The sequence below is a fragment of the Dermacentor silvarum genome, chromosome 7 (genome assembly GCF_013339745.2).
Source record: "Dermacentor silvarum isolate Dsil-2018 chromosome 7, BIME_Dsil_1.4, whole genome shotgun sequence".
Classification (NCBI taxonomy): domain Eukaryota; kingdom Metazoa; phylum Arthropoda; class Arachnida; order Ixodida; family Ixodidae; genus Dermacentor; species Dermacentor silvarum.
Genome location: NC_051160.1, coordinates 30,079,223 through 30,088,961, shown reverse-complemented (window position 1 = coordinate 30,088,961; position 9,739 = coordinate 30,079,223). Strand labels below are relative to the sequence as shown.

Below are 9,739 nucleotides of genomic sequence, written 5' to 3'. Positions count from 1 at the left end.
GTCGTTTCTGTAGGTACAAAACCTGCTCCAAAACGCTCTTGGCCATTCCTATCATTGATAACGCCACAATGTCATTAAGTGTATGTTATGTGAATGAATGAATCTGCTACAGACAACATTTGTTTTCAATTTGTTAAGGTTAAAGAAAAGAAAAGAACCCCGGGTATAAAGTCGAGGTCCCTGCAGTAACAGCTAGCGCGAAGGTAACGTAAGTTAGCAGAATGTCGAAAGAATGTACTGAGGAATACTTTTGCAAAGGGCAAAGCAGCTTGCAGCGTAGAAGAGCAAAACGTGTTTATTTCAGTTTGGGGCAAGGAAGACGGGGACGTGTATTGCACCATGCCTTGGCAGACATGACGAAACACTCCAAGTGCATTTTTTTTTTTTTTTGCTTGCTGGTTTTCACACGTTCGCCAGTACTCGGCCCTGTAAATGTCAAAAAAGCAAAAAAAAAATTAAAAAAATACGGGCATGCAGCCAGAATGACGACAAAAAAAAGTTTGAGAAAGAGGAAGGCGGCGAAGGTGATAGGGGTTGATATTGTGGTAGCAGCGGAAGCACGGGAAAAATGTTGCACTTTTGATGGGCTGTTGGCATGCCTCATAACACGGGGACTCGTGTCATGAGCGATGATTGCCGTATTGCGAAGCGTGGTGGCGTGACTGCCGAGTCTGCAGGTTTACTTGGAAGAAAGGATACGTAAGAGTTGAAAATTTGTGTGATTCCCTTTGTCACATTCCCTATTCGCTTTCCGCCGATTGTTTGTCTCTTTTATTCGTGAGATGCTGGCTACTCTGTTACACGTTACTTTATTTCACTTACGATCGCTCTCTTTAACGAAAGGTTTGCGGAGCACAGTAAGTGATAGGAAACGAGAGGAACAGGATAGGATATGCCAGTCTCGCTGGCGTCCTATCCCGTACCGCTTTTGTTTCCTTTCGCTTACGGTGCGTCGTAAATCTTTCGTTAAAGCTATGCACCAACTTGCCTAACATTATACTGTGTGATCGCTTTCCTTCAGGGCATAGGCGACGACTAAATATTTTCACCCGATTAATCGGAAACACTTAAAATCGATTACCCATCGAACAGTCGATGTTGCGCATTCATTTGCGTGAGTTTTAAAGAAATCAACAAAACTGGTGATATATGGAGTGTAAACCTTGCAGGAAAAAAAAAAAGGTGGAAATTCGGCGCACCCCACACATGGTGTGCGAGTTGGTGTTAAGCGAAGCTCTTTCTTTGATGTTTAGGCAAATGTGGCGCTACAGTGACGCAGGTGCAACGCTTACGCAAATATAACGGCGATGAGACAAATGCAACACAATGTCGCAACAAATGTTTCCATGTAGGTAACGCGGCGTAACGAACATTTATGCGAAGAAACAGCGGCTTTAAAACGGGAGAAAGAGAGGGTAAACGACAAACACGATCGAGCACTCCCTATAGTCTTTCTGCGTGTCTCGTTCAAAAGCGCTGTTGCTTCGCATAACTATGTAGATATGGTAACCCCCGGTTACATCACCTACGACTTATGTGGTATTAATAAATTAATTGGAAGGTTAATCGATCAATCGTCCAGTCCTTGTTTCCTTTGGTTGGTTAGAGGGTTTTCCTCTCAATATGGCTCATGCCCACTACGGGGAAATAGAGGACTGGCCAAGAATCAGATGGGATTAGAAAAGAAAATAAGCTAAAAACTAAAAAAAAATTAAAAAAAATACTGCACTCAAAAGAAAATCTAGAAAATCAAAAGAAAAGCAAAATAGCGTAATGCTCTGACAATTTTAGTAAGTAAATCACCTTGGTTCGAAAAGAAATTATACAACGGCTAGACATGACATCCCTATGACAATGCCCAACACAGAGGGCTCCTAAAGACCGAGTATTACGAATGTGAAGATTCAATGCAATACCGTGGAAAGGGTGCTTCTAAAATATTTCTTTTTGCTTTCATGAATCTTCTTTGCTTTTTCCTTAACAACTGTCCGATCGAATCTTGGCTTATCCCTCACAGTGGGTTCATGCGATTTCGTAGGTCCTCACCATCATCATCATCATCTGATGGAGGGCTCCGGAGACGTCCGGCTGCCGGCCAAGGTGCAGCCCTCGACCTGGCCCCCGGCCAGAGCCCGAGAACACCGAGAAGGTTCTCTCACAAGGTACACGCTTGCTTCTGCTTTGACCTGCGAAACGATTAAGCGGAAACTCTTAAGCTCAGAAGCTCCTACCTAAATACGCGGAAGAGAAGAAATTATTTTGCCGGACATCACCCTTCATTGATTCTCACGATGCTCGCGACACTTGAAAGAAAAATAATTGGGCAGAGACACTTAGGACTGCTTACGTGTCGTAGTGCAAAATCATTATAGTCCCTTTGGTGAAATCCTTATTTTTTATACAGTCATCTTATGCACTCGTGACGTGGCACCACCTCACCTCCTCATTGGCTGCGCCGTCACGTGGCCAATGACGCACGCACTAGGCCACACCTTTAGTCAGCCGGAACCGTGGAGCCTCCGTGGCGTCGGGGAAGCTTGGTCCTCTCGCACCCCGGAAGGCCCTGGTTCGATTCCCACCCAGGCCGAAATGTACAACGAAACCATTAATTTACTTCGTTTACAGGCAGCTCCCTCAGAAATTTGACGTCACTCCGAGCATCCTTTGACGTGCTCTCACTCTTGGCGCCATCGGCCATTTTTGGTATCACCATTCGGTCACGCCGCCGACGGATTTTGTCACGTAATGGGACATATAACGTTTCCGCGTTAATTGTATGGGGTATATGTGCCCAAATTGTCGATTCGGGCACATGCCTGCAGTTGCACATACAGTCGAGTGCCTCTACAACGAAATGACTTGTATAACGAAGGCGTGATTATGTCCCGCTTTTATTGTGAGGTGTGCGCTGCGCGACGTTTACAACGAAGCGACCTGTATAACGAATTATTTCGGAGGCCCCGAGCACTTAGGTTATAAAGGCGTCCGGCCACTTATTGGTGCACTTCTCAGTGGCAAGTGCCCGGATGCAGATACGTACCCAATGACCACAAGCTGTCAATTCTCAAATTTTATTTTCGGGAACGTAGCCAGTGGCAGATGCACAATCTCACATGATCAGTGACCCATGATGGCGTTAAAGAGATTAGACACGAACAAACGTCGTGCGTAATACAAAGTGGGTGGGGCTCGCAAAGTATGCTAATCGCGTTACAAATTAAAATTTACTGACAGTAGCACCAGATTTTTTTTACTTCGATCGTCAATTTTTCTCAAACAAAAATAGCTCAAAAAAACGCGTTTGAGAAAATTGAAGCAACAAGTTCACAATTCGGCAACTGCGTGGCAATCAAAAAACGATATCACAATTCCCTAAAATCCACCTCTTCAGATATCTAAGGCGGACAAAATTGAACTATTATGCACCACTCTAAATGATACCACTGATTTGTAGGTAGGACAACACCCTCGTAGGCAGTGTAGCAATTTCACGAAGGTGTAAACTCAGATTTGTTCGTCCGCGTCATTTGCTCGAATAGATGCAGCTTACAGAATGGCGGTATTGATTTTTAGGGCAGAGCATGCGGAGTTTTAAATTTTGTGTTTCAGTTTGTTCTGGCTTCTCGATTTTCGAACAGTCTTTGTAAACAAAATTTTTTTCGATGTCTTACATCCAAATTTTGCTTGTACAGTCGGCGTAGAATTTATCTTTCATGAATACAGCAAATTTCATTCAAATCGGTTGACTGCCGGTTGTCAAGGGAGAGAATTACTGCGTTTTACGTATTTAATGCACGTTTTGAAAGCTTAATTCGACGGGGATTGGTGTGGAGGGCGGCTGGAGTGACGTCGCCAGCCGACATGCTTTATTGAAAGATTCTGCTCAGCTTTTGTAATGTGTCTAATGTATTTACTAAACTAAAACATTTGTGTTACATCAAGAAATGTCTTGTTAATTCCATTGGCGAATTGCCCTTATCTTGGGATGTCAAACGTAAAAAAAACTTATTTTTTCCTCAAATTGCAATGTGAATGTAATTATTTAGTTCAGTCCAAAGCCCACATTGGGTAAAATATTTGAGAGAAGTTTCGACGTTCTAATTTCATTAGTAAATGATTAATTTATCTTTAAACGTTCCTTCACCGAAATACAAAGACGGATAGATATAAAATCTCACAGTTCCGACAATTGTAAATATTTTTTAATACTACTTGGTATTTTATTGAGCAACGCCATTACTAACCACGTACAAATTTTAAGAATGTTGCATGTAGTGGAAGTTGAGAAAATCACAAAAATATCTAACATCTCGTATGCGCCAACCATCCCCCAATAATTAATATTCTAGCCCAAGATGTGCCATCCTTGTTAGGTCGCGCAAGCTGTGAGGAGAAGCGCGTTTGCAGGTTTTGCATAGGTTTTCTTCATCAACTTGCCTCATCTTCACCTTGGAATTCCGCAGTTTGAGTTATCCGTATCGTTCCTCTTGTGCCCATGTACTTACAGGCCTAATCTTTCAAATATTTGACCCCTATGCCACCCAATTACAAAAGCGGTTACAGAAATATCCTTGCGTTTCTACTGACTTATTATTGTGGTTTCCTAGAATTTATATTTAAATGCAATTGAACGTCATGCCTGACATTCGCAGAGGCAATTCGCTGAGCTTTCTGTCGTTCTTAAAACTGACGTACTCTGCATCGCTTAGATATGAAGCAGTACTTTGTCGATATAACTTTTTAAAAGCCCATATTGGATAAAATAACGACTTCGCGCAATCGATATTAATCAAAACATTAAAATTGTCCGCTTTTGACGCTGTCGTATATTTAGTTTACGGAATTGCAATGGATTTTCGAACTCATTTTCGAGTTGTGCAGTAGAAGAATGTGTGGTTATTTCATTTCTCGATGCTTATGAATTTCGGTATCAGAACCGAAACACAAAATATGCTCCCAGCACACACCAGAATTCAACTAATTTTCTTTTAAATATGCAATGCACGTTTGCTGAAATCCATTCAATGCTTGCTTGACGAGGGTACTTCGACGTCTCACGTGCGTTTGGATAGAGGATTCAGAGCTGGCCCCGACGCAGCAATAAGCAATGTTCTTGAACCCGTGTTATTTATTCATCTAACGACAATCCTACAATCTCATTTCTAATTGGCATGTCTATATTAATCTAAGCAGTTAAACTTACGGACTATGATCACTAATGGCATCTCTTTTGAATCGGAGTAGCGACAAATGACTAGCTATATAGCTTGCGTGAGCTAATTATGCGTTACTATATAGCTTAATCTAGCAATCTGCTTTATTTTGTAGAGGTCCCCATGCACTCGTCGATTCCGTTCTCATCCCTTCCCTGCTTTTTTTTTTCTTTTTCTTTTTCTATGCCCCTATAAAAACGGTGTGAAGATTCTTCCGGACCTCAATAAATTTTACTACCTACCTACCTATTCCAATTGTCTCTTGCTGATCCCGCATCGCTGACCCCCCGTTAGCGTTCCAATCATAACACAAGCACAGCGCAGAAGACGCGGACAATATAGAAGACACACACGGTGCTGGTTTCCAACATTTTTTTTTTCTTGTTTGTTTTATAGTCAGCTCGGAAACCGCTTCTGGAAGGTTGACGTTCACTCCGGTTCTGGCTTGGTGAAAGTATTCGCATCCCATTCGAAAGCACCGGGTTATGTCGAGTTATGTTGCTCTGGGGCGCCATCTGTCTTCAAACCTCGGCAACAAAAATGGCGCCAAGATCGAAATAGGTCGGCTGGGCGGCGCGCCAAGACGCTGGTGCTGCGATTCCCAAGACGTCCAGACGGGCTAAACTCAGACACCGGCAAACGTTCCGTCTGTTGCAACGTCTGAACCGTCAAAACCAACTGTAAAGAAATCCCACTTGCAGCTTAATTTGCTTGTAAAAAAACGGATAACTAGATAGGTCACCGAAGTAATTGCCGGCAAATCCGTAAGGCTAGCAACCGCGGCAACTTTTAATTAACAGCCATATAGATTTATCCGTACAGTCTACATGCATTCTCCGCCCCCTAGCGGTGTGTCGTGAATCTGCACGATAAGACAGGATAAGACGGATATGACGTCAAACCCAGGGTCTCACGATAGGTTGAGAATTGTCCGGCTGGTATTTTTCTTTCGCCTTTAATATATGCGAGAACGTCTTGTAAATGCAGCCGCATAAATACAGCATGCGAAGCCGCGAGCAGGCCTGACGGCTCATCGAGAGTCGAGTCTGCATCCCTTCCGACGAGCTGTAAAGGCGGCAGTTTTTTTCCAGTTTAGGTATAAAATAACATGGAATTTTGCTAGACGTGTCTGATTCACCCCCCAGCGTTTCGCACATAAAAAAAAAAAAAAAACAGCGCCGGGCCTTGACTGTAGCTGCACTACCGGTACAAATATGCTGTTACGCTACACAAATTCTCACTGCAGTTGTGCTTTAGGGCTTACACCGTTACTTCTGGAAAGTAAAACTTCGCAAAACACGGTTGCCAGGGAGGAAGACTTTCAAAACAAGCGTTAAACTAATCCAAACTGTTTTCTTTTAATCAGCAGAGAGAGAGAGAGCAGAGTCTAGTGTGCAACCTTCAGATGACGTTCTAGTGAGGTGTTCATACTTGGCAAAAAAAGAAAAAAAAGAAAAAAGAAAAACGTTATCCAGATCTAGCGCACTGTGGGAATTGACGCCAAGCGAAGCATTCTTCAGGTATACAACTTGCAAGCTGAAGATATATATAACGGTCGCTGCGCAGTAGGCCGTTTCAAAGGGACAAACTGACGCTACGTATATCGTCGTATATCAACATTAATTGTTTCAGTGAGACCGAAAAAAGTATACCGTCCTGCAATGTCCGCTGCCGGATATCCTAGTAATGCCGTCCGTAGGATATACCAGGAATCAAATTTATCTACTATTCTTAACGATCCAACGTGCAACGTCCTTTGTTTGTCCGCAGAACTTTCTGTTTTGGACTTGGATGTTCGGATATTATCAGGACATCCACTGGATATCCGTTAACGTCCCACGCCGGGCTTGGACGTTCGGACCTTATCCGAATAATGGTGGTCCATTGGATAGCTGGCTATACCCAGCATAGTTTGGATTTACGCAAAGCGTTATAGCAGATGGACCAACACGTTTTATCCATGGTGGATCAATTAATACGTAGTCCCTCCCACTTCAACGTCCCTCACATCACACTGTGGCAGTTTTGTGGCGTTAAATCCCCAAATTTCTTTTTTTCTACCGAAATGCTGCCGGGACAGTGCCACCTCTTATTGGCGCACGTGTGTGAGTGAGGTGCGTATATCGTTGAATATTTGTGTGGATAGAATGCAGCGTTTCCGACGGAGCCTGATGACAGGCCCTTTAATACACGAAGTATAATTCCGTATAATATTGTGGCGCAGAGAAACACAAGTGGTGAACTGTACACACAGTATGTATTTATGCGAGGACCGAAGACGACGCTAGTTTGTGTCTCGTAGTCGTGTCGCCGGTTGAAGGCTTTTCAGCTTTCTCACGCAGCCGATTGCCAGACTTTCTCCGTGGCAATATTTAAGGTAATAACAACGTTCTTCTTGTTATTATCTAGTATACTTGTTTCACGTGGAATGACATTTCCTTAGAAGCCTCTATGATAAGGACCACGAATGTTCTCGACAAAAATTGCTAAAGGGAATTCGTGCGCTAGTGTTGAATACGGGGGCTGCAAGTGTAGGGCGGGTTCAGTCAGCGTGAGCATCATGGGTTTACCTGAACTTCCTTTGGCTTCAAGCGACTTTGCGGCATGGCAAATTGACCGTTATCGAAAAAAGCATTGCGCTATAAACTCAACAAGTCGCAATGACTGCACGTGTTCGCAGACTCTTATCGCCTTCTGCATTTAGAGAAGTATAGATCGATTGATGTAAAATTTAGGTCAAAGAATGCAGGCTTAAGCGTGATAAACAAAGCCCTCTATCAGATTAACCATAACAAAGAAACAATCGCATTTTACTAACCTCTGTTGTGAACATGTTCACTTTCCCGCTGCTATTCCTGAACTGAAGGGCTTCAAGGAGGCCAGTGGAGCCTAAACCGAGAGCTGGGTAGATTTGGGTAGAATTGTGTAGCGGACCGCTTAACGGCGCCGGGAGACGTACGTGTCGCAAATTTCGTCGATTTTCTAAACGTGTCAGCTTTGCGGGAAACTTAAATTTCTCACCTTATTTATGTCAAGAGGAAAAGGTGGGGCGCGGTTCTGAGAAAGACGTCATTACGGAGCGTATACGGCTTCGACTCTCGGTTGCCATATTTTGCCCCCATATAGGTCAGTATAGTAAGGGCAGCCATAGCCCGAAATTACAAATTGATGGATAGAATTAACCGACATAATTACTATAGAGATCATCAAACTGAACCTTACAGCCGATGAGGTTTCTTAGTATGAAGCACACGCGTATGTAACTGGTGCATAACAAACCCACGATTTACCTTCGGAAGTCCTCGATCGGCGAAACGCCGGAGTGCGACGCTAAGGCCGTCAACACTCGTGCTTCAGAACAGTGCTTCGTTACACGACGGAAAGCCCATTGCGCTTTCTCTTTATTCCATACTTACCTCAACCCACACTTTCTATAACCTCCCCCTATCACCTGTCTGCAGCGACGCACACGTAAAAATTCACATAATGCCTGCGCAGCAGACATTAAGCGTCACTATGTGCTCTCATTCCACATATGTGCTCTCATTAAATTTATGTGCCTGTTCATTACTTTTTTAATGCGAAAGCATTATATGCCCCTTTACGCAAAAATACATCGGCGGGACCCAAAGATGGCACCAAAAATGGCCGTCGGCACAAAGAGTAAAAACACGCCAAGGAATGCTCGGATTGACGTCACATTTCTCAGGGAGGTTCCTGTAAACAAATTAAATTAATGGCTTTTAAAAGAAAACTTGGTACATTTCGGTCTGGGTGGGAATGGCACCCGGGCCTCCTGGGTGCTAGACGAACATGCTTCGACGCCACGGCCTCTCCACGGTTCTCGCTTACAAAAGGTGTGCCTATAGTGCGTGCCTAATTGCACACGTCACGTCGCAACCACCTCGCTGACTAAAGGTGTGGCCTAGTGCGTGCGTCATTGGGCACGTGACGGCGCAGCCAATACGGAGGAGGAGGAGGTGGCGCCACGTCATGAGTGTATAAAATTAACTCGTTCCTGGCGTTCCGAGGTCTGCAAACCGTAATAACGCTTTCGCATTGCCACACGTGAGCAGTCTTAGGTGTGTCTGCCGAATTTTTTTTTTTTCTTTAAATAACGAGAACCTCATTGAAGGACGCAGTTTCACCTCGCGTGTAGGACATCTGTTCGACGCTCCTCTCGTGTTGCTGCTGCTGGTGGTGGTGCTGCTGGTGCTGCTGGTGCTGCTTCTACCGCCTCTGATGTCGCCCCCTGGTGGAGGCGCATTCAGAGCGGCGCTGTAGGCTGGAAGTGGCGTGCCGCTGCCCTTCTCACCTTGCTGGTGGCCGTCGCGGTCCTTGGACTCGTCACGGGCGCCGTGTTCGCGAAGAAATACCGTGCGTACAGGAGACGTGGCGCGTATATACCATTGCATCTTGGAATTATTAGAGCGAAAGCCTTAGAAGGCTCAGGGGTCGAAGAGCCCGCTGTCCGGCGTAATAGCACCAAAATTCATGGTGCCGCCATGGTGCCACCGACAAGGTTC

At 44.4% G+C, this 9,739-nt stretch overlaps 1 long non-coding RNA gene across 1 annotated transcript in view; it reads right to left on the bottom strand.

Moving 5' to 3' along the window:
* Positions 1-293: 293 nt before the first annotated feature.
* The window catches only part of LOC125946667 (uncharacterized), a 69,456-nt gene continuing 60,010 nt past the window's right edge, over positions 294-9,739 (bottom strand). The window contains exons 2-3 of the long non-coding RNA XR_007467757.1: positions 2,047-2,186; positions 294-426 (exon numbers count right to left, since the gene is read on the bottom strand). This is a non-coding gene — a long non-coding RNA (uncharacterized LOC125946667). The remainder of the gene's footprint in view (positions 427-2,046; positions 2,187-9,739) is intronic.